At 34.2% G+C, this 25747-nt stretch overlaps 1 protein-coding gene across 2 annotated transcripts in view; it reads left to right on the top strand.

Annotated features, from left to right (window-relative positions):
* STPG2 (sperm tail PG-rich repeat containing 2) overlaps positions 1-25747 on the top strand; it is a 594891-nt gene that overhangs the window by 256192 nt on the left and 312952 nt on the right. The gene's annotated exons all lie outside the window — the stretch shown is intronic.

The following is a 25747-nucleotide window of genomic DNA, read 5'->3' as shown; positions in this document are numbered from 1 at the left end:
ATACCATGTTATTCTCATGGCATTATTTTAATTTTTCTCAACAATCAAGAAAACATCCATGTAAGAAAAAAATAAACATTTTTGGGGGGAAATAAAATTCCAAAAACAATTTTGATTTTTAAAATTGGGATTAGTTCAGCTGCTAGTAATACTATTCTTAGACTAAAAATGAATACATTAACTATCCTTGGTAATGAGGTTAAATCAGTTAACTGTATTATTTCACACAGGAAAACTAGATAGAAAATAGGAACAATAGTTTCAACAATAATTTTGAAATATATTTCCACCAAACAACCAAACTGTTGTAATGGCTCTTTATGAGAGTATTAAAAGAAAAAAATGAAACAAAATGGAGAAACTCATCCAAGGGTTTCTGATGAAAAACATGTCAGCAAATGAGAATACTCAGAGAGCCTGTGATCCATAGAGGCTTACTTTGTTTCTCATTGTCTTTCAATAACCAAGTATATTGCCCAGTTAAAGGTCTGTTATACACCAAAATTTAACTTTTTAAAATTTTCTTTTTCTTCTCTTGAGTTACTGTACCATTGCTGATTTTGTCAGGTTTTAGCTTTGTTATGCAGAAGTGGTGCAGGGAAATTAATTCTTTCAAGTTCTGATATTACTATGTTCACCATGACCAAGCACAATCAAATAATAAATAAATACCCACTTAAGGGTCTCTTGAAATAAATTATGTTGAACTTCATATTTTCTGAAGATTATTTTTTTTCTCTCTGCCTTTACTGCTCTGTTCCATAAAAATTGTTGTAGTTGGAAGGTATAGGAGTTTCAGTTAGGTGACAGGATTGGCACTGCGACTTTTCATTGTTTCAGGATTTGACATAGGGCAAGTAAATTCACTAATGGTTATATTAGTTTCTATTTTACAAAATTCAGAAAATATTTGCCACCCACTTGGCTCTCTTGAGAATACTAAAGATTAACAAGACCATATTTCAAAGTCATTTTCAGAAGCTCTGAAGCTCCTTAGAAGTATAAAATTTTATCAGAAAAAAATTGATTTTTGAAGGTACTACCTGATACTATGATGTATAAAATTTGATTTCATCTGACATGTGCAGATATTATAGTAATTAGAATTGTTCATATTTTTAAATTAATCTACTATTTAAGATATACCACCTTGAAAACATGTCTTGAATATAGATTTAGTAGGTGACCAGCGCCAATCCAATTAAGATCCGTGCTTCATTCTGGTAATTGAAAATTAACATCCATTTGTCCTAATTCTCTTACACTGATCCAATCAAGGAAAATATATTCAAGTGTGGTATTATCAACTCTCTAAATAGATTCCTCATTTTTAATTGATTTTTACTTAAGCTAGGTTTTTTATTAATGAGTATAACAAAGAATTCTTGATTCTTTTTAGTTTATGCATAGTAAGATGGTCTGTTCTAAAATGAGAATAGCCCATTTCTGTTTATAATTCTTAATACCATCTAACTTTTGCTGGGAATACCATCTATCTTAATATGATAAGTCTTGTGATTTTAAAAAAAATCATTGGCATATAATCAAAAGATACAGGGATAGTAGTTCTGTTGGTTATATGCTTTGTATCAATTTTTGTCCTATGAATAATATCCTTTCATATCATATCTTAGAATTAAATTAAGAGAGAAGTGTTTTTTTTCAAGAAACAACAGATGTTGATGAGGATGTGGAGAAAGGGGAACCCTCTTATATTATTAGTGGGTATGCAGACTGATGCAGCCACTCTGGAAAATAGTACGGAAGTTCTACAAAAAGTCAAAAACAGAATTACCTTATAATCCAGCAATTGCATTACCAGGTATTTACCCAAAGAATAAAAAAATGCTAATTTGAAGGTATACATACACCCCAATGTTTATAGCAATGTTATCTGCAATTGCCAAATTATGGAGAGAGCGCAAATGTCCATTGACTGATAAAGGGATATAGAAGCTGTGATATATCTCTATCTCTATCTCTATTTCTATCTCTATCTCTCTCTATCTCTATCTATCTTATCTCTGTATCATCTATCTATCATCTCTATCTCTATTTCTATATACATACTTACATACAGTGGAATATTAGCTATAAAAAAGAACAAAATCTTTGCCATTTGCAATGGGTGTGTATGGAGATAGTATTATGCAAAGTGAAATGAGCCAGTTAGAGAAAGGCAAATACCATATGATTTCACTCATATGTGGAGTTTAAGAAACAAATTATCATAGGGGGCAAAAAAAGACACATGCAAACCAAGAGACAGACTCTTAACTATAGAAAACAAATTGTTGGTTACCAGAGAGAAGATTAAGAAATGAGGTTTGCATGGGGATGGATTAAATAGGTGATGAGGATTAAGGAGTGCACCTATCATGACGAGCATGGGAGATGTGTGTGGTTAAGTCACTAAATGGTACACCTAAAGCTAGTATTACATTGTATGTTAATAACTTGAATTTAAATAAAAACTTTAAAAAAATATTTTTTAATCCTATTGTCATTTAAACATTGGTAATTTTATTTTACCTTAATACTAATGGGAAGGACCTTTTTCAGTTATACATCAAATATTTTATAAATCAGATAAAATTATTTTGTGTGTTATGTGTGTATATACATATACACATAAATGAAACTGTAAAATGGAATCAATTTATAGAGCATGGTAGGCATGTTCATTCCTCGAGTCATAATATTACTAAAAATTCAGTATTTTGCCTTATAGAACTTAACATGTATATTGTTATCTTTCTACCCATAAATAGAATAATTGGCAAATTAAAATTGATTACTGGATATTTTACATTTGTAGTTACAGTGTTAAGAAATGAGGTTGCGAATGATAAATTATGAGTTACGAGTTTGGTTGATAAACGGGTAATAGTCTTATGGGATTTATCAATTTATGGAGCATTTATTCAGTCACTCAACATTTATGTTGATATAGTTATTTCAAATTGTTTTAGAACTTTTACTAACATCATAGAAATAATTTTGTTTTATTCATAAATGAATAGTATAAATATAAATGTAAAATTCATTTTCATTAGTCTAAATTAAGGAGGGAAATAGTATATTTGCAATCAGTATAGGTTAGACCATTAAATGTTGTATAACCAATGAAAAGACATTAGAAAAATTTAATGAAGAGATTATTAAATGAGGTGCATCACATTATAAAGGAATCTACTCTTATTGCATCAAGTTTTAATTCATAAGTATGTAAATGATTTTGTGATTGATCCAGCTCAGGTTAAGTAAAATTTTAGCTAAGTGGAAAAGGTCTTAAACATTTCTTTATTGCTTATATTGACCTGTTTTTGGACATTTAGAGGAGGGAAATTCTCAGCAAATTTAAAAAGAAAATGAATGAAAATATTGAGTGTAGAGAACTGGGGGGTCTCATACAATGTGGTGGAAGTATAAGTTGAGATCAGTGATTCTCAAGGGCAGGCTGGCAGAATGTTCAAATATATATGCCATTTAACCCCAAAATCCAATTTTTGGGATTACCCTAGGGAAATAATTAATGGTATACCCCAAATTTAAGTATCAAGGAAGTTCACCAAAGAACACTAGTAATGAAAGTTTAAAAATGTACTAAATGAAAGAAGAATGGGGTTTAGTTAATTCTCATACATCAAATGGATGGAGTTCTATGAAAATTTTAAACATGGTATATATATTTAAACCTGGTAATAAGATTTATTTGATTAATCATTTCACAAATATGCACTGAGGGTCATTTAATAAATATGCATTCAGTCTTTTTTGTATTCACCACTATTCCAGGGCCTTGAACAAAATATAAACATTATTGTTTCATAGAGCTTAATTTGAGGTATAGGAGACATTTAATAGAATAGAAGAAATAGATCAATAGATTGATAGATGAAAGCAAAGAAAAAATAAACAAAGAGAGAAAAGAAGAAAGAAAAAAGAATGAATACCAGGTGGTTATAAATGCTATGAAGAAAGATGAGAGAGAGAAGGAAGATGGAGTTCAGAATGGGTTGAGTATAGTTTCAAAGAATTTTTTTTTTTAAGATTTTGTTTATTTATTTATTTGACAGAGCAAGAGATCACAAGTAGGCAGAGAGGCAGGCACAGAGAGGGGGGAAGCAGGCTCCCTGCCGAGCAGAGAGCCCGATGTGGCGCTCAATCCCAGGACCCCGAGATCATGACCTGAGCCGAAGGCAGAGTCTTAACCCACTGAGCCACCCACATGTCCCTAGTTGCAAAGAATGTTATCAGAGAGGCCTCACTGAAAAATAATATGTAAGTAACCTGCTTAAGTTTGTTAAAGATTTTGTTTTGCTTTTGTTTGTTTCCTCTAAATGAATGTACATTGCTTTATAGTAAATAAAACTTATTTAAAGTTTTTAAATGAACAAAAACAATTGAAGCTTAAAGCATGATTTTTATTTTTAAATGAATGGAAGATTCCACACCGTGTGTGGCATGTAAGACAATATTTGAAGGCCGAACATAAAAGGTATTGAGACTTACTTTATGTTGAAAGTATAGATCATTTTTCATGAAAATAACATTGTGATTTCTGCATCACATTCCCACAGGAATTTATTTCAGGAAACAAATATATTTTATCTTGGAAGTTAATTGAACATATACCATGCAGGTAGTTTTGTTCACCTTTTCAATAAACATAAGTAATACCTTTGACATAAAAGTCAGTGTAGTGTAAAAACTAATTATTTATTCTATTTTCTCAGTTGCTTGTAATATGATAGCCTCAGAAATGCTATAGAGTTCATTAAAATGCAGTTTATCCCTTTTGCTAGGTACTGTTAATCTAGTGCAGTAAATACATAATTTTTGTTGTTGCTTTTCTATAGCTTACAGAAATGCTTTTGAGATGTTAAAATGCAAGGTAATTCTGAGTATACGCAAAAATAGATAAGATCAGTTTTGAGGATTTGTTGATTCTGTATCTTTTAAAAAATATTGGATGGGTGGTTCATTCAGTTGACTGACGTGAGTTGGGTTCCATGCTGAGCATGGGGTCTGCTTGCGATTCTCTCTCTCCCTGTCCCTCTGCCCCTCCCTGCCTCAAGAAAATGATGGAAATGTTATTATTGAAAATGAACTAATTTTATTATTTTCAATCTCAATTTTGTTTCATTGGGCACTTTATATACATTTCAAATAAATTATTATTTATACATAGTTTGCAAGTGACCTTATTTATTTATTTATTTATTTATTTATGAGCGAGAGAGATTGCTGAGCAGGGTGCCCGCCTTGGGGCTCAGTCCCAGGACCCTGAGATCATGACTTGAGCTGAAGGCAGAGGTTTAGCTGACGGAGCCGCCCAGGTGCCCTTCATATTTATTAATATACACTCATATATATATATTCATATATTGTAGGCAAAATTATCTTACACATATATATTCATATATATTCATATATTGTAGGCAAAATTACCTTATGCATAGTACATTGAGTTTTTGGAGTTATTCACTTTTTGAATACTAAAGAATCTTGAAGACTATGGGAAAAACTCCATTTGAGAAGGAGAGAATAAGTATGCAGGGGCACGGGTAGGAAAGAACTGGTACACAGTATTTAGAATATAAAGGATAATAGAATCAAAGTTTGATGTAGAGTTATGGCCTGAAAGTAGAAAATGTTATAAAGGTATAAAGAATAATTGATGATATATGTATTTTATATAGACATTACATAGAGGAGAGCTTATCTCAAACATTTTGTGGGTATAACTTTATATAATGGAGTGAATTATAAATTGATAAAGCAAAGAGGCCACACATTTAAAAAATAATTACATTAGCCTGGAACTAAGAGGGATAGATGCAGTATATAAAATAAAAGGAAGCCTTTGGACTTTCCAATTTCTATAGGTAGGAAATTGGCTGAAAAACCACGTAGTTGCAAACACAGGCTACTTTTCATGGAAAAAAAAAATGACTTAAGAGAACAGAACCAGAAACCCCCAAAATGGAGTCATGAAACATTAGAGCAATTCCCAAGGAATTAGGACTGGATCCTAATCCCAGAACTGGCAACATGTACTCTGGTGGATTTGAAATGCCCTGAGACTCTGACTGCTCTGTTCTTCCTGTCTTTCTCTTTCTCCTTTTGAATAGCTGTGATGTTAGCCTTTATCTTAGTCTGTTCTACCATTAGTCTATAGAATATCTGTGGGGCAGTAAACTGTCTCTTTAGTTCAAGGCCTTTAGGTTGAGAAGAATGGTGTTCAAAGAGTTGTACAGAGGAACTAAATCAGAGGAGTCTGATACCATCTGAACCAGAATTCGATGACAAGATTCTGAACTTCAAATTAATGCCACAATGGGGTGAAATTTGGGAGTTCTCACAGTAGGGTGGCTTGTATTTTATATATGGGAGATATGAAATGTGGCAAGAGAATGGACTATAGAAGATTGTGTTTTCCAAAGTTTTTGCCATTATATATTTCATGCTATATGTTCTTCACACAGTTCAGAATTGACACTGCTGTCATTGAGTGCTAGAGTTTATTTCTAATTCCCTGGTGGCCCTTTGGTGTTGCTTCTGTAGAGTGTGGCAAAAGAGTTGCTATGTGACTTTTGAGGCCTAATTGTAGAAACTTTATGCACTTCTGGATGGTCCTCTCTGAATACCTACTTTTGAAACTAGCCATCCTACCAGTGCACAAACCAAGCAGCCAGGCAGAGGTCCGTGAAGAGGAAATGAGGCTCCCAGGCCTAGCTCCCAACCAACATCCTGCAAGGACTAGCCAGCCTTGTAGGTAAGTGGAAGTGGAAGCAGAACCTTTAGTACTTAGTCAGGCTGCCCCAGCTGACACCCTGTACTGCTGAGATAAACCTTCTCTTCTGAGTCATGCCTAAAGTACAGACTTTTGAGCAAAATAAATCATTATTTTTATTTGAAGCCACTGGTATTGGGAGGTAGATTTTTATGTAGCAGTAGATAATCAGAACAATTTCTAAGCAGAGAAAGACAAATGAAGGCAGATAAAGTTAGTGCTAAGTAAAAATATGGAATAATCGGACTGGTGGGCAAGACAAGGCTTCAGAATAGGTCTCAATGGTCATGTGGTCCAAGAATAAGAAGTTGATATTCTATGCAATTTATTAAGTTGGAGATGTGTTCAGGCCTACAATTGAAGTTGAATCAAGAGTAAGGTTAAGTCCAGAACTAGAAAGGCTTTTAACAGTAATATTAAACTAAGAAATGTTTGATAAAGTAATGTAATAAGATGATCCATGTTCTGATATCATGTAAGAAGGTGAGAGAGAATGTTAGAGTTGGGTAAATAATTGCCACACAGAGGAAAATTGCTCAATTTAGATAAATTAATGATTAAAAATGGTGAGTTTTATTTGAATGAAAGTTTATAGTTTTCAAAACATTTTACATATATTTCTGGATCATTACAACCATCTTAGGTAATGATCACTGTCTTTAAAAGGGAGAAAATAGAAAGTTAGGTAATTAAAAAGAAAAAAATTTGCTTATATTAATACAGATAGAAAATAGTAAACAGGAATAAGACTGAAATGTTTCATTTTTTTGTTCATTCATTCATTCTTTATAAAAAATAAATTTTGAGCACATCCTATGTTTCAGGCATTGCTATGAATAAAGGAGTACTACTCAATCCTTATCCTTAAATATCTTATATCTAGCAAGGGAAAAAAATGTCCACAGATAATTATAATAAAAATCAATTATTAGTGTCCCTTGTGTCATAATTGTTTGCAAAATCACATATAAATTTATTGGTAAATGGATGAATTGATGTTATTTGAGAGTGAAAGTCCAAGATTGGCAAACATTTGAATTACATTATTTTCTTCAAATTAAATCAATGGAAAGAAATAAAAAGCTAAGTACAGGAATATCTATATTATAGAAAGACATTGGAAATAAAATGACTGCTAATGATAGACAATTTGACATAATACACAGAAGTCAGTGGAATATAATTGATGATGAAAAATCATAGCATTTTCTACTACAGTTGCATGTTTCTTTCTTTCTTTCTTTTTTAAAGATTTTATTTATTTATTTGACAGAGATCACAGGTAAGCAGAGAGGCAGGCAAAGGGGGAAGGGGAAGTAGGCCCCCGCTGAGCAGAGAGCCTGACGTGGGGCTCGATCCCAGACCCTGAGATCATGACATGAGCTGAAGGCAGAGGCTTAACCCACTGAGTCACCCAGTAACCCACTGAGTCGCCCCATACAGTGCATGTTTCTTTAACGTGAATTAGCTCATATACTATGTTATTTAAGAATGTGCCAAAGAAATCAATAAAACTCAGAAATTGTCTTGGTTCAAATGCAGTTATGTTTTGAGGCAACAAGTATCAAACTTTCTTATGATTAAGGGAGAAAGACTTAACGATATATGAAGAACTTAGCCAAAAAGTACATAATTGTGCCTTTTAGTATTGATTGTTACTAATCTGTTACACTTTTCACCATGTTAAGATTTTGAGGAAGTGGAAAGAACAGATAAAGAGGTTGCAAAGACAGTTCTCTTTGTATTAAAAAATCAAACCAACCACAACCCCCTCATAAAACAAAACAAAACAAAACAAAACAAAACACCTCAAAACAAAACCTCACAACAAAAATCCTTGACTCACGAAGTCTTCACCTCAGGTCAGATTTTTATTATTATTTGAATTTTTGTTATTGATGAAACTTGTTTTATTAGGAGAGAATGCCCTCAAGAACCTAGTCCTTGAGAAAGAAAGAAGCATAATCTCTAGAGTTAAAGGCTGCAAAGAATGGGATGACACTGATGCCAAGTGGAGATTTAACTCCACGTTTTAATTTTTTAAATATTTTATTTGTTTATTTGAAAGACAGAGAGCAGCGTGAGAGAGCGCATAAGCAGAAGGAGAGGGAGAAGCAGACTTCTTACTGGGCAGCGAGCCTGAGGGACTCAGTTCCAGGACCCCGGATCATGACCTGAGCCAAAGGCTCAGAACTCTGTCAATGCACAGGTTTCTAAGTTCTTTTTTGTGTGTGGTAAAATACATATAACATAAAACTGATCATATTAACCATTTTAACAATTTTATTTATTTATTTTTAAGATTTTATTTATTAATTTTAAAGGGAGAGAGCACCTGAGCAGGAGGAGGGCCAGCAGGAGAGAAGCAGACTCTGTGCTGAGTGTGGAGCCTGACCCAGGGCACAATCTCAGGAACCTGAGATCATGACCTGAATCTAAACCAAGAGTATGATGCTTAACCAACTGATGCACCCAGGTGCTTCATTAACCCTTTTAAAAACATATATATTTATTTATTTGAGAGAGAGAAAGAGCATGAGTGGGAAGGAGAATGGGACAGGGAGAGAGAATTTCAAGCAGATTCCATGAGGAGCACTGAGTCAGATGTGGGGCTTGATCCCACAACTCTGAGATCATGACCTGAGTTGAAACCAAGAGTCTGAGGATTAACCAACTGTGCTGCCCAGTCACCCCAATTGTCTTAACCATTGTTAAATGTGCAGTTCTGTGGTATTAAATACATTCATAGTGTTCTGCAACCATTGCTACAATCCATAATCAGAACTCATTTCATCTTGTATAATTGAAACTCTATAATCATTAAACAGTAACTCCGTTACCTCTCCCTGACCTCAGCTCATAGTATTAGCCTGGGAGTGGATGAAGGACCCACCATGCTGTGGGGAATGTAAAAAATGATAAGGCAATCTTCATACTTCCTTCCCTGGTATATACTATGAGGAAGTGAATCTTAAGAGAGAAAGAAAAAAGAAATTGGGGGGAAGGGCTAATATGATTTTTATTCTGTTGTAATTTTAATTCTGAATAACACCCAGCTGTGTCACTGGCCAAACTACTACTCTAGATTCAGGTCTGGTTACATATTCACCATAGTTTCTGTACTGTTGGTTGAAAAGAATCTAAATGTGCCAGGCACAGGTTGTGCTAGTTTGATATACCACTCCAACATGGAAGAGTTTTATTGAAAATAATGTGATATTAATATTAGGATAAGGGGAGAGGATTAGGGGGAAAGGAAGGAAAGATGGGATGGGAAGGAGGAAGATAGATTTTCTTGACCTGGTTGAATGGTAGTAAAGTGTAAAGTGCAGAAATGTGTGTGTTTGTTGGAGAGAGGATGTTTCTTCTAAACCCAGGGAATATAATCCTAGAAATTAGGAGAATCAAAGCATAAACTGTTACTAACCAAACAAGAAGGGAAAATTAGGGAAGTAGAAGGAGATAGCAAAACTGAAGATTGTTATATTCTTGAAGTAGTTTTACTTTTTATATGTGATTACTATAATCTTTGTAGTCAGAAATTATGATTTTACAACTGTTAATTTTATACACATGAATTAGAAAACCTAGTATCTTACTTTAGGTTTAATTGTTTCCGTGTAGGATAATGTTACAGTTGAACACATGAAAATATGTTTCAGTTAGATATAATGTCTTTTCTCTCTCTCTTTTTAAAAAAGATTTTGTTTATTTATTTGACAGAAAGAGACATAGTGAGAGAGGGAGCACAAGCAGGGGGAGTGAGAGAAGGTGAAGCAGGCTTCCCACCCAGCAGGGAACCCAAGGTGTAGGTCTCAATCCCAGGATCCTGAGATCAGATCTGAGGCATGGAAACCCCTGTAATATTCTTTTCAAGCAAGCTATGTCTACTTTTGTAGAGCCAGTCCTCTTTGGAAATGCTACACAACTGTTCTAAAATTAAATTAGAATTCAGAAACTTGGAACACAGAAAAAGAGCTCTTTTTATAGTAGAAAATATAATAAAAGTTTTAAAATTGTTTAATGTAGGATTATTATATAAAGTTACATAAAATGTATACAATTCTATGAATTTATTATGTTATGAGAGTTTTATATGGTAGCCTTACAGAAAGATTATATTAACCAATTTGTTATACCTACAACTGCATTTCAATTAAAACACTTAACAATTTCCTTGTTCTTTTTGAAATATTTTGAAACCCATTAGTGTGTCAGTGAGTTGACATTGCTCTCCAATTGCAATAGATATCAAGTGATAAAAATTGATTTTTTTTGGTACCTTACTTTGAAAAGTCAGCATTGGTTACCTGAATATATTACAATTCCTTTAAAACATTATTCCCATGTTGTTAAATGTTTTCATTTCTGAGCTTAAGATTATATGTGCAGTTTTTTCTTCACTACAGAGTGATTTTCATTTTGAGGACATGTAATGAAATGTAGAATTCTAAGAAATGATACAATATTAAATATATATTTTAAAAGTCTATTTTTTATACATAAAGCTAAATTATACCAACATAGGTTCAGTGTGTCCATCTCTACCCACTTTGGATATCATGTAATTTTTATTATAAATGTATTACAAAGCAATAATGGAAATAACAAATTTATATTTCCAGGAAACAATGAAACCTCATGGCTTTACCTACTAATAAAAAAACTGTTACATTAAAAATATTATAGAAAAGTACATAAATTATTAATTCATATGTCAGTGCACTTTCATAAATTGAACTGTCCATGTAACCATTATCAGATGAAAAAACGGAACACTATAAGCATCCTTAACCCCTCCCTTAACTCTGTCCTAGTCACTAAACATTATTCTGGCTTCTATCATCATTTCTTTATTTTCACTATCTTCAACTTGCGTTAATTGAGTAATGAGGTGTATTTTGTTTATGGCTTCTTTCACTCAACCTTATAATTTGTGGCCTATAAACAATGTTGTTTCAGGTGGCAATCATGAGTTCATTTTCAACATAAGAATGTGTCACAGGAGCACCTGGCTGACTCAGTCAGTTAAGTGTCTGACTCTTTTTTTTTTTTAAGATTTTATTTATTTATTTATTGGCAGACACAGATCACAAGTAGGCAGAAAGGCAGGCAGAGAGAGAGGAAAGGAAGCAGTCTCCCCGCTGAGCAGAGAGCCCAATGTAGGGCTTGATCCCAGGACCCTGAGAACATGACCCGAGCCGAAGGCAGAGGCTCAACCCACTGAGCCACCTGGGAGCCCCAAGTGTCTGACTCTTGCTTTCAGCTCAGGTCATAGTCTCATATATCATGGGATGGAGCCCAAAGTCAGGCTCTGTGCACAGCAGAGGGTGTGCTTGAGATTCTTTCCTTCTCCCTCTGCCTCTCCCCGACTCTCGCATTCCCTGTCTTTCCCTCTAAAATAAAATAAATATTCAAAAAGAAGATATCACAATTTCTTTATCCATCTTACTCTTTACGAATGAAAATTTGGGTTATTTCCAGTTTAGTGCTCTCATGAGTATTATTAATATTGAATATTGAATATTGGGTATTGAATAATAGTGAATATAAATATGCATTTCTCTTAACTGGAGTTTCTGGGTCATAGTGTCTGGTGGATGTTCCATTTTATTAGATCTTACCCAACAGTTTTTCTAAGTAAATGTAGTGATTTATATTCCCAGCAGTAATGTATAAGAGTTGCAGTTGTTCCACTATCTCTCTAACGTATGGTGGTATCTATCTTTTTCATTTGAACCATTTTAGATTTAGGAGCATTTCACTGAGGTCTTATTATCCATTTTCCCAATGACTAATGAAGTTTAACATTTTCTCATATGTTCCTTGGTCATTTGGATTTTTATTGAGAGTGCCTTTTCGTGTCTCTTTTCTATTCATCTATTATGTTATTTTTATTATTGATTAGTAGTTCTTAATATATTATGGTTATATTTGGTAGTTATACATTCTGTAAATACTATCTCTTTCTGATTCATTTTTCAGTTTGTTAGTGATTTCTATTAATAAATGTAACTTCTCAATTTTAATATTGAATTTACTAATCTTTTCCTTAATGTCACTGCTTTTATATCTTGTTTAAGAATTATTTCCATATCGTAGTTCTTAAATAATTTCATATACATTTTATTGCTTTGTTTTTCACAATTAGATCTATAATATCATCTCAAGGATTGTACTACATCACATGTATTTATGAATGAGGTTAGCCTGCAATATTCCTTTCTTGAATTTTCCTTGTCAGTCATTGTTGTCAGATTTTGTTTGTTCCTTCTGGTTTTAAGAAAAAGGATTTTGGAAAGTTTTTAATTAATTATTCCTCTATTTGTAAGTAGGTAGTTTCAAAATCTCACTGGTTTATAGCAATAGCATTTATTTATTTTTTGCCTCTTCCTTTTGCTTTTAGTATTTTTGGTATCATTCAGTTCTACACTTATCCTAATTTGCATTATCATATGTACTTTGATCTTTGTTATTTAAAACTATATTTAAAATTTTCAAATGTTTATAGCCTTATTGAAAATATAATTTTTATAGTTATTAACTAAGTTTTAAATTTTGTAAGTCAAGAAATGTTATTAACATACTACCCAGTTTTTGAAATCTCTTTAAACTTGTTTTATAGCCTAATACATAGTATTTTAGTAAATATTTCTCTTACACTTATAAATGTGTATTTGTCAATATTTGCATGTAATGCTATAGGTCAGCTAGACCAAGGTTATTTATTGAGTTTTTCATATCTTCTCTATCTTGTTTAATGTATTAATTATTTTGAGAGGTATGTCAAAAAACCCCACTATAATGATGTATTTTACAATTACTCCTCATGGTCTGTTTAACTTAAAATTTTTTGAATCAATACCATTATAGGTGACTACATATTATAGACTTCTGTTGAACTGAATATTCTGTCATATTATAATGCCCCTCTTTATCTCTGCTAATATGTTTTAGCTATATCAGCCTTTTGGTTGTTGTTAGAATTTGTCTCACATGTCATTCTTTATTCTTTTTCTTTCAACTATTCTCTGACGATATGATTTTTTTTTTAATTTTTATTTTTTATAAACATTCATTTTTATCCCCAGGGGTACATGTCTGTGAATCAGCACTCACCAAAGCACATACCCTCCCCAATGTCCATAATCCCACCCCCCCTTCTCCCAACCCCCCTCCCCCCAGCAACCCTCAGTTTGTTTTGTAAGATTAAGAGTCACTTATGGTTTGTCTCCCTCCCAATCCCATCTGGTTTCATTGATTCTTCTCCTAACCCCTTAAGCCCCCATGTTGCATCACCACTTCCTCCTATCAGGGAGATGATATGATAGTTGTCTTTCTCTGCTTGACTTATTTCGCTAAGCATGATACGCTCTAGTTCCATCCATGTTGTCGCAAATGGCAAGATTTCATTCTTTTGATGGCTGCATAGTATTCCATTGTGTATATATACCACATCTTCTTGATCCATTCATCTGTTTATGGACATCTAGGTTCTTTCCATAGTTTGGCTATTGTGGACATTGCTGCTATAAACATTTGGGTGCACGTGCCCCTTTGGATCACTACGTTTGTATCTTTAGGGTAAATACCCAGTAGTGCAATTGCTGGGTCATAGGGCAGTTCTATTTTCAACATTTTGAGGAACCTCCATGCTGTTTTCCAGAGTGGCTGCACCCTTTCTTTGCATCCTCGCCAGCATCTGTCATTTCCTGACTTGTTGATTTTAGCCATTTTGACTGGTGTGAGGTGATATCTCATTGTGGTTTTGATTTGTATTTCCCTGATGCCGAGTGATATGGAGCACTTTTTCATGTGTCTGTTGGCCATCTGGATGTCTTCTTTGCAGAAATGTCTGTTCATGCCCATTTCTTGATTGGATTATTTGTTCTTTGGGTGTTGAGTTTGCTAAGTTCTTTATAGATTCTGGACACTAGTCCTTTATCTGATATGTCGTTTGCAAATATCTTCTCCCATTCTGTCAGTTGTCTTTTGATTTTGTTAACTGTTTCCTTTGCTGTGCAAAAGCTTTTGATCTTGATGAAATCCCAATAGTTCATTTTTGCCCTTGCTTCCCTTGCCTTTGGCGATGTTCCTAGGAAGATGTTGCTGCCGTTGAGGTCGAAGAGGTTGCTGCCTGTGTTCTCCTCAGGGATTTTGATGGATTCCTTTCTCACATTGAGGTCCTTCATCCATTTTGAGTCTATTTTTGTGTGTGGTGTAAGGAAATGGTCCAATTTCATTTTTCTGCATGTGGCAGTCCAGTTTTCCCAACACCATTTATTGAAGAGGCTGTCTTTTTTCCATTGGACATTCTTTCCTGCTTTGTCGAAGATTAGTTGACCGTAGAGTTGAGGGTCTATTTCTGGGCTCTCTATTCTGTTCCATTGATCTATGTGTCTGTTTTTGTGCCCGTACCATGCTGTCTTGATGATGACAGCTTTGTAATAGAACTTGAAGTCCGGAATTGTAATGCCACCAACGTTGGCTTTCTTTTTCAATATCCCTTTGGCTATTCGAGGTCTTTTCTGGTTCCATATAAATTTTAGAATTATTTGTTCCATTTCTTTGAAAAAGATGGATGGTACTTTGATAGGAATTGCATTAAATGTGTAGATTGCTTTAGGTAGCATAGACATTTTCACAATATTTATTCTTCCAATCCATGAGCATGGGACATTTTTCCATACTATGAGCAACTCTACGCCAACAAATTTGACAATCTGGAAGAAATGGATGCATTCCTAGAAACATATAAACTACCACAACTGAACCAGGAAGAAATAGAAAGCCTGATTGAAACAGTCATTAAAAATCTCCAAACAAACAAAAGCCCAGGGCCAAATGGCTTCCCGGGGGAATTCTACCAAACATTTAAAGAAGAACGAATTCCTATTCTCCTGAAACTGTGCCAAAAAATAGCAATGGAAGGAAAACTTCCAAACTCATTTTATGAGGCTAGCATCACCTTGATCCGAAAACCAGACAAGGATCCCATCAAAAAAGAGAGCTATAGACCAATATCCTTGATGAACACAGATGCGAAAATTCTCACCAAAATACTAGCCAATAGGATTCAACAGTACATTAAAAGGATTATTCACCACGACCAAGTGGGATTTATTCCAGGGCTGCAAGTTTGGTTCAACATCCGCAAATCAGTCAATGTGATACAACACATCAATAAAAGAAAGAACAAGAACCATATGATACTCTCAATAGATGCTGAGAAAGCATTTGACAAAGTACAGCATCCCTTCCTGATCAAAACTCTTCAACGTGTAGGGATAGAGGGCACATACCTCAATATCATCAAAGCCATCTATGAAAAACCCACCGAAAATATCATTCTCAATGGAGAAAAACTGAAAGCTTTTCCGCTAAGGTCAGGAACATGGCAGGGATGTCCATTATCACCACTGCTATTCAACATAGTACTAGAGGTCCTAGCCTCAGCAATCAGACAACAAAAGGAAATTAAAGGCATACAAATCGGCAAAGAAGAAGTCAAATTATCACTCTTTGCAGATGATATGATACTATATGTGGAAAACCCAAAAGACTCCATTCCAAAACTGCTAGAAATTGTACAGGAATTCAGCAAAGTGTCAGGATATAAAATCAATGCACAGAAATCAGTTGCATTTCTACACTAACAACAAGACAGAAGAAAGAGAAATTAAGGAGTCAATCCCATTTACAATTGCACCCTAAACCATAAGATACCTAGGAATAAACCTAACCAAAGAGGCACAGAATCTATACTCAGAAAACTATAAAGTACTCATGAAAGAAATTGAGGAAGACACAAAGAAATGGAAAAATGACTATATGTTTTAGTGGGTCCCCTTTGTTACTAACATATTTGGGAATAGGTGGATTTTGTTTTTATAACCAGGTTACAAAATCTCTGTTTTCTGTTGTTTTCTACTTTTCTGTATTTGTGTATTTCTTAGCTTTTTTTTTTTTTTTTTTTTTTTAATGACTCTACTGATCTGGAACCTATATACTCTTAGTTTTGCTTTTTTAGTAAATACCTTGGTGTTGCTACATGCACACTTTTTTTTTTTTAAGATTTTATTTATTTATTTGACAGGCAGAGAAGCAGGCAGAGAGAGAGGAAGAGAAGCTCTCTGCTGAGCAGAGAGCCTGATGTGAGGCTCGATCCAAGGACCCTGGGATCATGACTTGAGCCGAAGGCAGAGGCTTTAACCCACTGAGCCACCCAGGCGCCCTGCTACATGCGCACTTAATAACGTTTATATTTCATCAAGATCTTTGTTTTCTTGAACAATGCTTTAGCTTTGTTTTCTTTAACCTTACAAATAGTCTTCTGCAATAAATTGCTATTCAAATTCACCTATATCTATCATTTTTTAAAATTTCCTTTCTAAAGCTCAGACATTCCTTCTAGGGTCATTTTTTTTTTTTTTTGAAGTATATCTTTTAGAAATTTCTTTAGTTACAAACTTTCGTGATAGATACTTTCATTTATTCATTCAAGTCAGTACCTATTATATACTGGTCATAAAATAATGTATACAAAAATTCCTGCTCCCATGGAACTAAAATTCTAGGGAGGAAAACATGCAATAAGCACGATAAAACATAAAATATATAGTTATATTCTGTGACAGAAAAAATAAAGCAGAATAATGTGATATAAAATTTTAGATAGCATAAGTGAAGTCTTACTGAGCAAATAACTTTTGAATCAAGACCAGAAAGAACTGAGGGAACATGAAGTTATCTAATGAAAAAGCACTGTAGACAAAGGCAACAGATTCTACAAGAGGGCCTGGCAAGGTTCAAGATACAGCAAGTAGGTCAATAGGCTATTGCCGAATGAATTATTTGGAGATTAGTAGATGTGCCCAGAGATGTAATGCATATCCATATGATACATGACTTGGTAGGTTATGCTCCATGGTGAGATGGAAGGCTGTTAGAAAGTTTTGAATGGACTATTGATACGATTTTTAACAAGTTTACTCTGTACATTATAGACTGGAGGGGAGCAAGAGAAGAGCAGTTAATAAGCTATTGCTGTATCAGTGAGAGATGATGGTGGCTTGGAATAGAGTGCTAGCTGTCAGAGTGGTGATAAGTGTCACAGTCCAGGTATTTTTTGAAGGCAAAGCTACAAAGAACTACAAAGTTCTAATGTAGGCTGTGAAACACAGAGAAGCTAAGATGGCTTAGAGGTTTAGGTCCAAGCAGCTATCACAGGAGATTTGCCAGTAACTTAGATGGAGACAAATCTAAGAGGTGATGATTTTGGAGAGATCATCAGGGGCTTAATTTTGAACAAATTAACTTAAAAAAATAGAAAAATGTCTTAATGTCATCCTTATTTTTGTAATACTGCGTTGCTGTCTGTATCATTCTATCTGGTATCTAATTTCCTTAGCACTTTACTGACTTCATGATCACTGCTGATGATTCAGTCCTCAGATTGTCTTTTTTGGTAATCTGTTTTCTCTACATGTTTCTGAGATCTCCTTGTTTTTCATGATATTTAGTGGTCTTCTTGTATCTCACTCATACTGGTACTGAGCATTCTTTTGTCAATGTAATTTTTTCCCTTTTGTTGCAGTCATTCAGGATTTTTTTTTTTTTTTGTCTTTAATTTTCATTAGCTTGGATAGATATGAGAGTTTTATTTGCTTGCTTGCTTGTTTTATTTGCTCTGCTTGGATCTAGCTAAACCCTCTCAGTCTGAGCTCATATGCTTTACTCTCATTCTCAGGTACTCCCAGTAACATTTCTTCTCATATTGTCTCCTAGCCTTCTTTATATTTTATTTACTTTTTTTGCTAGCTTGCGTTAGAGCTTCTAGCCTCTGGATCACTTTTTATTTTAGTATCTTCTCTTTATGTCTTTGTTGTGAGTTCTCGGAGTTTAATTTGACCCATTTTCCAACTCACCCATCTGCAAAAGCTTTCATTCTGCTATTCAAACCTTGTATTTATATTTTTGTTCTATGATCTGAGAAGTGATTTCTTATCTACTTCATTTTTCATAAATGTCTATTTTTATTATATCCCACATTTTCTAGCATTTTATGTGTGTTAGCTTACTTGTTTTAGGACATTAAATATTCTAATTTAAGACTATGATTCTGAATGATCCTTTATTTTGTTTCCTGGGTTATGAGATTTAAAAAATCCCTTTAATTGAGTTGTCTTTCCTTAAATGTGTGTCAGTACTTATTTTTGTGCTCATCTTTGTAACTGAGATTCCTTGTTAGAGAGTTTATAAGAAGCACCATGCAAATTCGGCTGCTGTTTTCAAAATAAATGCTAAATTGAATGGGACACGAGAATTATAGGCATAGACCAAAGTCCTAGGAAAACCAGAATGCATGTACACAATTGTTAGACTCTAGAATATCTGTGTTGGTATACCTTACTAGGGTCAGGGGAAAAAGCTGCTTTATTAGGACTTGCTCTCTGAACTGTTTTCAGTAAGAAGAAAATATGACTAATATGTAACAATGAATGGGGATACTTTAATGTTTGCTCTTTATGTCCTGTGTTTCACTAGCCATCTGAGACATTTCTCTTATGTCTCTGTCTCTGTTTTCCACTTATTATCTCTGTTGCAGTCACCTTTCCATATCTGCCCCTGGCTGAACATAAGACAGAGGCTTATGTGGCTTCTTGGGAGAGGTGAGTGGTAGTGCTTAATTGTTCTTGCTCAGGTACCTCAGATAACAATTTGTGTCAGCCCCTGCCCCCCACCCCCGCCCAGTTCTATCCTGCATACTTATTACTCTTCCTGTGCATATCCTGGACTGAAGTTGTATTCAATCTTACCTACTTTCATTCTCTCAGAAATTTTTCATGTTCATAAAAGTATATAGAGATGAACCCTGACTTATGATGGCCAGACTTAGGGTTTTTGACTTTACAATGTATAAAAATGACACACATTTGATAGAAGCTGTATTTTGAATTTTGAATTTTGATCTTTTCCTGAGCTAAGGATATGCCTTAGGAAACTCTCTCCTGATGCCAGGCAGTGGTAGAAGCTGCAGACCCTAGTCAGCTATGTGATCACAAGGGTAAACAACTGATATACTCACAACCATTTTGTTCCCATGCGGCCATTCTGTTTTTCACTTTCATTACAGTATTCAATTAATTACATGAGATAATTAACACCTTTATAAAATAAGCTTTGTGTGAGATGATTTTATCAACTGTAGTCTAATGAAAGTGTTCTGAGCACATTTAAGGTGTGCGCAGTGAGGTGAGGCTAAGCTTTGATGTTCACGGGCTAGGTTTATTAAAAGCATCTGTGGGGCGCCTGGGTGGCTCAGTGAGTTAAGCCTCTGCCTTCGTCTCAGGTCATGGTCTCAGGGTCCTGGGATTGAGCCCTACATCGGGCTCTCTGCTCAGCAGGGGGCCTGCTTCCCCCTCTCTCTCTGCCTGCCTCTGCCTGCTTGTGATCTCTTTGTCAAATAAATAAATAAAATCTTTAAAAAAAAAAGCATTTGCAAATTAAACAATATTTTCAACTTAGATGGATTGATCAAGATATAAACACATGGTAGGTAAAGGAAGATCTGTATATATACTTCTCATTTCTGAAGTTTGCATATTAAACCTGACAGTCACTAAATTCATTGTTACTGTTGTTTAGGAGATATTCCCAGCTACTTAGTAACCCTACCATTTTTAGAGTTGATACTCTATCCTTACTTCCTATGATAGTAAAGTAGTCCCCACCTCCTATCTGTGGTTTTTCCCTTTCCATGATTTCAGTTACCTTTTGTCAATGAGGGTGAGGAAACAGATGTCCTCCTTCTGACATAGTCAGAAGGTCAATAGTAACCTAATGTTATGTCATGATGCACATCATTCACCTTACTTTATCTCATCACATTTATCATCTTACATCATCACAAGAAGAATTAGGGTGAGTACAGTACAATTATAGATATATGTTTTTATTTAAATTCCAGTTAGCACAATGTAATATCAGTTTCAGGTGTATATTTTAGTGGTTCAGCACTTAAACACATCACCTGGTGCTCATAAAGACTAGTACCCTCCTTAATCCCCATCATCTAGTTAACCTATCCCCTCACAAATCTCCCCTCTGGTAATTGCCAGTTTGTTCTCTATAGTTAAAAGTCTGTTTATTGATTTTTCCTGTCTCTTTAATATATTCTGAGAAGAAAGAGTGGGAGAGAGAGAGAGATTACATTAACTTTTATTAAGTATATTTTTAAATTTTGCTATTAGTTATTATTGTTAACCTTTTTGTGCCTGATTTGTAAATTAAACTTTATCATATGTATGTATGTGTAGGAAAAACATGTATATTTAAGACTTGGTACTATTTGTGGTTTCAAGCATCCATTGAGGGTCTTGGAACGTACCCCCCACAGAGGAGAGGAGGGACTACTATATTGTGAGCTATTCATTACTGCTATAATGTTTCTAGACTAGTTGAATTTTATGATATATGCATTTCAAAGTAATCTTCTTTCTAGAAATATGCAGTATGAATTTAGTTTCATTTTTAAAGATTAGTATTGATAAACAAAGTTGTAGTTTTGATATACATGTTTATATTTTAAAAAGAAATTCACACAAGTATTTATAAGGTGCGTCATAATATATATTTGCCATAATATGTATAGGTTGCTCTATATTGAAGTCATCTTGCAAAAGTACTTTTTTATATGATTACTCTCTTGATAATGTCACAGCAGTTCTATTTATGTAATTCATAATCCTGATAATTATAGAGGCATTGAAGTTCAACTAATCTTTCTTCATTGACTATAATAAGAAAAAATAAGATTGCATATTCATAAATTAGAAGGAAAACTATCAATTTGAGATTTAAGTGATATAAGCTATATTTCATAGAGATTATTTTTATTCTAAAGTATTTTTGATTCTGACAACTGCAAAATTGCATTCAGTACTAGCAGAAAAATGGAGTTACATAAAATCATAACATCAGTGTAGTGTATGAAGTAGAGATAATAGTTGTACTCTTAGCCATTTTATTTTGCTATAAATGAAATTCATTGTTCAGCATGGCCTTCTGAACTGTGTTTTCCAGTCAAGTTATTTTGTAAAGATTAAATTAAATTCATTGCAGGGTACATGCTTTCAGAGATTGTAACAATTCCTATCTGTTTGAACTATACTGTGAATTTTTTTTTTTTAAGTGTAGGAGAAAGTTCAGAAAGACAGTTTTCCATCTCACTGCACTTTTTCAGAATGGTTCTATATCTCGACCACAAGGTTTTATTAAATACAAATTGAAGTGAACTTATGTCAGTAAGAAATAATGAAAACACACTTTCAATGGTCCTTTTTGCTTTTTCAGAGTACAAGCATAAATTGTACTTCAGATTACTTAGAGATTATGCAAAAGTTTGGTAGGGTTTGGATGACTGTTATATTTAAAGAATATTATGAATGATGAGCAACTAATTTTCATAAGTTATAGGTTTGGTAGGCAGAATAATGCCTTCCCACCCTGCCTTCTCTTCAAAATGCCTGTGCCTTAATCTCGAAAGCCTGTGAATATATGTTAATGTTACATGGCAAAGGGATTTTATAGATGGATTTAAATGCTGTTCATCAGGTGACCTTAAATTAGGGAGATGATCTTGTATTATTAATTCTGATGGGCCTGATCTAGCCACATTGGGCCTTAAAATCAGAAAAAGAATGCAGAAGAGTTAGTGAGAGATGCAGCAGATGGAAGAGGAAGAGGAGCGAGTTAAAATATGAGGATTCCCACTGAAGATAGAGGATGGGGGCCTTGAGTGCAGCAATGCACGCAGGCTCAGGAAGCCGATAATGACCCCTAGGCACCAGCCAGCAAGGATATGGGTGTTCTTGCATCTTTATGCAACTGATTTCTGGCAAAAATCTGAACGTTTTTTTGAAACACATTCTCCTCTAAAGGCTTCAGAAAGGAATGCGTCTCTGCAGACACTTTCATTTTGGCCTTGTGAGATAGAAGTGAAGAAGTAATCCAAGCCCACCAGACTTCTGATCTAAAGAACTCTGAAATAATATTTTTGTATTATTTTAAGCCACCAAATTTGTGGTAAATTGTTCAGTAATAGAGAACTAATACAATTGGCAAATCTTTATTTTAAAATAAAATCTCATCATATTACGTAAATTGATATGGAAAAATAATCTTACTTACTCTTTTATCCCTGAATTTTATCCCTGCATCCCTTTCTATTTCTTTACATTCCTTATGTTTGTAACTTTTTCTTCCTTTCTTAAAACAATGACTGTGGTGGGAAGAGGTGCACAGTTGGATGTGTGGTGAACTTCTAAGTACTGAAAACTCTATTAAAAAAAAATAAACTAAGGGTTATCCAAAGAAGAAATAAAGAAAACAGTCTCATTTATAGTAGGATAGATAATAAAAAAAATACTTGGGAATTAATTTAACTAAGAGGTGAAAAATGTGTACACTGAAATCTAGGAGACATTAATGAAAGAAATTGAAGAGAACACAAATAATTGGAAAGATATAATGTGTTCCTGGATTCAAAGAATTAATATTGTAAAAATGTCCATAGTACTCAAGGGTAATATAGAGATAATATAATTATAGTATGATCTATAATTCATTGCAACCCCTATCAAAAGTTCAATGGCCGTTGAACACTACATCAAAAACTTAATGATGTATTAATGTTGGCTAATTGAACGTAATAAAAAAAAAAGTTCAGTGGCATTTTCACAGAAATGGAGAAAAACAATTTTAAAATTCATTTGGAACTGCCCTCCCCCCCGAAAAGAACCTGAATAGCTAAAGCAATCTTGAGAAAGAACAAGGGGCCTTGGGTGGCTCAGTGGTTAAGCATCTGCCTTTGGCTCAGGTCAGGAACCCAGGGTTCTGGGTCCGAATCCCACATTGGACTCCCTGCTTGACAAGGACCCCGGTTCTTCCTCTCTCACTCTCTCTGCTGTGTTCCCTCTCTCTCTGTGTCTCTCTCCGTTTAAAATAAAATAAAATAATAAAATGAGAAAGAACAAAACTGGAGACATCACACTTCCTGGTCTCAAGCTCATACAAAACTATAGTAATTAAAAGTGTATGGTACTGGTATAAAAACAGACAATAGTGCCAAATGGAACAGAATAGAGGGCCCAGAAATAAGCCCACACATAAATAGTTACCTAACACATGACAAGGGTGCCAAGAATACACAATGGAGAAAACAGTCTCTTCAGTAGATGGTGTTGGGAAAACTGGATGTCCGCGTGCCAAAGAATGAATCTGGATCACTGTATTACACCATACACAAAAATTAACTCAGAATGGATTAAAGACTTGATTGTAAAACTTAAAACTACAAAATCCTAAAAGAAAACATAGGTAAAAATTTCCTTGACATTCATCTTGGCGATGAGTTTTTGGATTTGCACCCAAATCACCGGCAACAAAACCAAAAATAAGTTGGGACTGTGTGAAACTAAAACACTTCATTCACCACAGCAAAACTAATTCAAAAAATGAAAAGGCAGCCTACAGAATGGGAGAAAATATTTGTGAACAATATATCTGATAAGGGGTTAATGTTTAAAGCACATAAGGAACTTTTCTCGAACAATTCAATAGCAAAAACCCAATAACCCAATTTAAAAATGGGCAAAGAAACTGAATAGATATTTTTACAAAGGAGATATACATATGGCTAACAGGTACATGAAAACATGCTCAACATTACTAATTACAGGGAAATGCAAATCAAATTAACAAGATACTACCTCACACCTGCTAGGATGGTTTTATCAAAATGACAAGAAATAACAAATGTTGGCAAGGGTGTAGAGAAAAGAGAGCCCTGTTCACTGTTTGTCAGACTATAAATCTAGCCATTATGGAAAAATAGTATAGAGGTCTCTAAAGAAATTTCATCTGGCAATCTCATTGCTGCATATGTATCTAAAGGATATGGTATTATTGTCTCAAAGAGGTATTTATACTTCCATGTCATTGCAGCATTATTCACAATAGCCAACATATGGAAGCAATCTAAGGGTCTTTTGGCAGGTGAATGGATAAAGGAAATGTGGTATACATATATAATGGAATATTATTCAGCCATAAAAAAGAAGTAAATCCTGATATTTGCAACAACATGGATGAAACTTGAGGACATTATGCTAAGTGAAATAAGCCAGACAGTGGAAGACAAATATTATATGATGTCACTTACATGTGAAGTCCTAAAAAGTCAAACTAATATAACCAGATTATGGAATTATGGTTGTTAGGGCCTGGGGTGGGCAAAATGGGAGAAGTTGGTCAAAGGGTATAAACTTTTAGTTAAAAGATGATTAAGTTCTGGGACTCTAACGTACAGCATGGGGACTATATTTAAGAATATTTGACAATATAAAGGGACAAATTTTTTAAAAAACAAATTGCCAAAAGTGTCTCAAGAAGAAAGATAAAGTCTGAATAGTTTGTTGTTTACTCAAGAAATTGATTTCTTTTTTTTTTTTAAGATTTTTTTTTTAAGATTTTATTAATTTATCTGTCAGAGAGAGAGAGAGAGCGAGAGGGAGCACAGGCAGACAGGGTGGCAGGCAGTCAGAGGGAGAAGCAGGCTCCCTCCAGAGCAAGGAGCCTGATGTGGGACTGAATCTAAGGGCACTGGGATCATGACCCGAGCCGAAGGCAGCTGCTTAACCAACTGAGCCACCCAGGAGTCCCAAGAAATTGATTTCTTAATTAAAAACCTTCTGATGAGAAAATATCAGGCACAAACATTTAAGGAACAAAAATGTAGGGATCCACAGACACTGTTCTAGAAAATGGAAAAGATGTGAGTAATATTTATCTTTTCAATGAAGTCTGCATATTTTGGATAACAAACACATTTAGGTATATTTCGATATAACAAAACTACCCATTAGTATCCCTAATGAATACAGACAA

This window comes from Mustela putorius, unplaced genomic scaffold (genome assembly GCF_011764305.1).
Source record: "Mustela putorius furo isolate JIRA1106 unplaced genomic scaffold, ASM1176430v1.1 tig00003871_pilon_pilon_pilon, whole genome shotgun sequence".
NCBI classification, from domain to species: Eukaryota; Metazoa; Chordata; class Mammalia; order Carnivora; family Mustelidae; genus Mustela; species Mustela putorius.
Note: the sequence above shows the minus strand (reverse complement) of the source record. Positions and strands in the feature narration are given on the sequence as shown.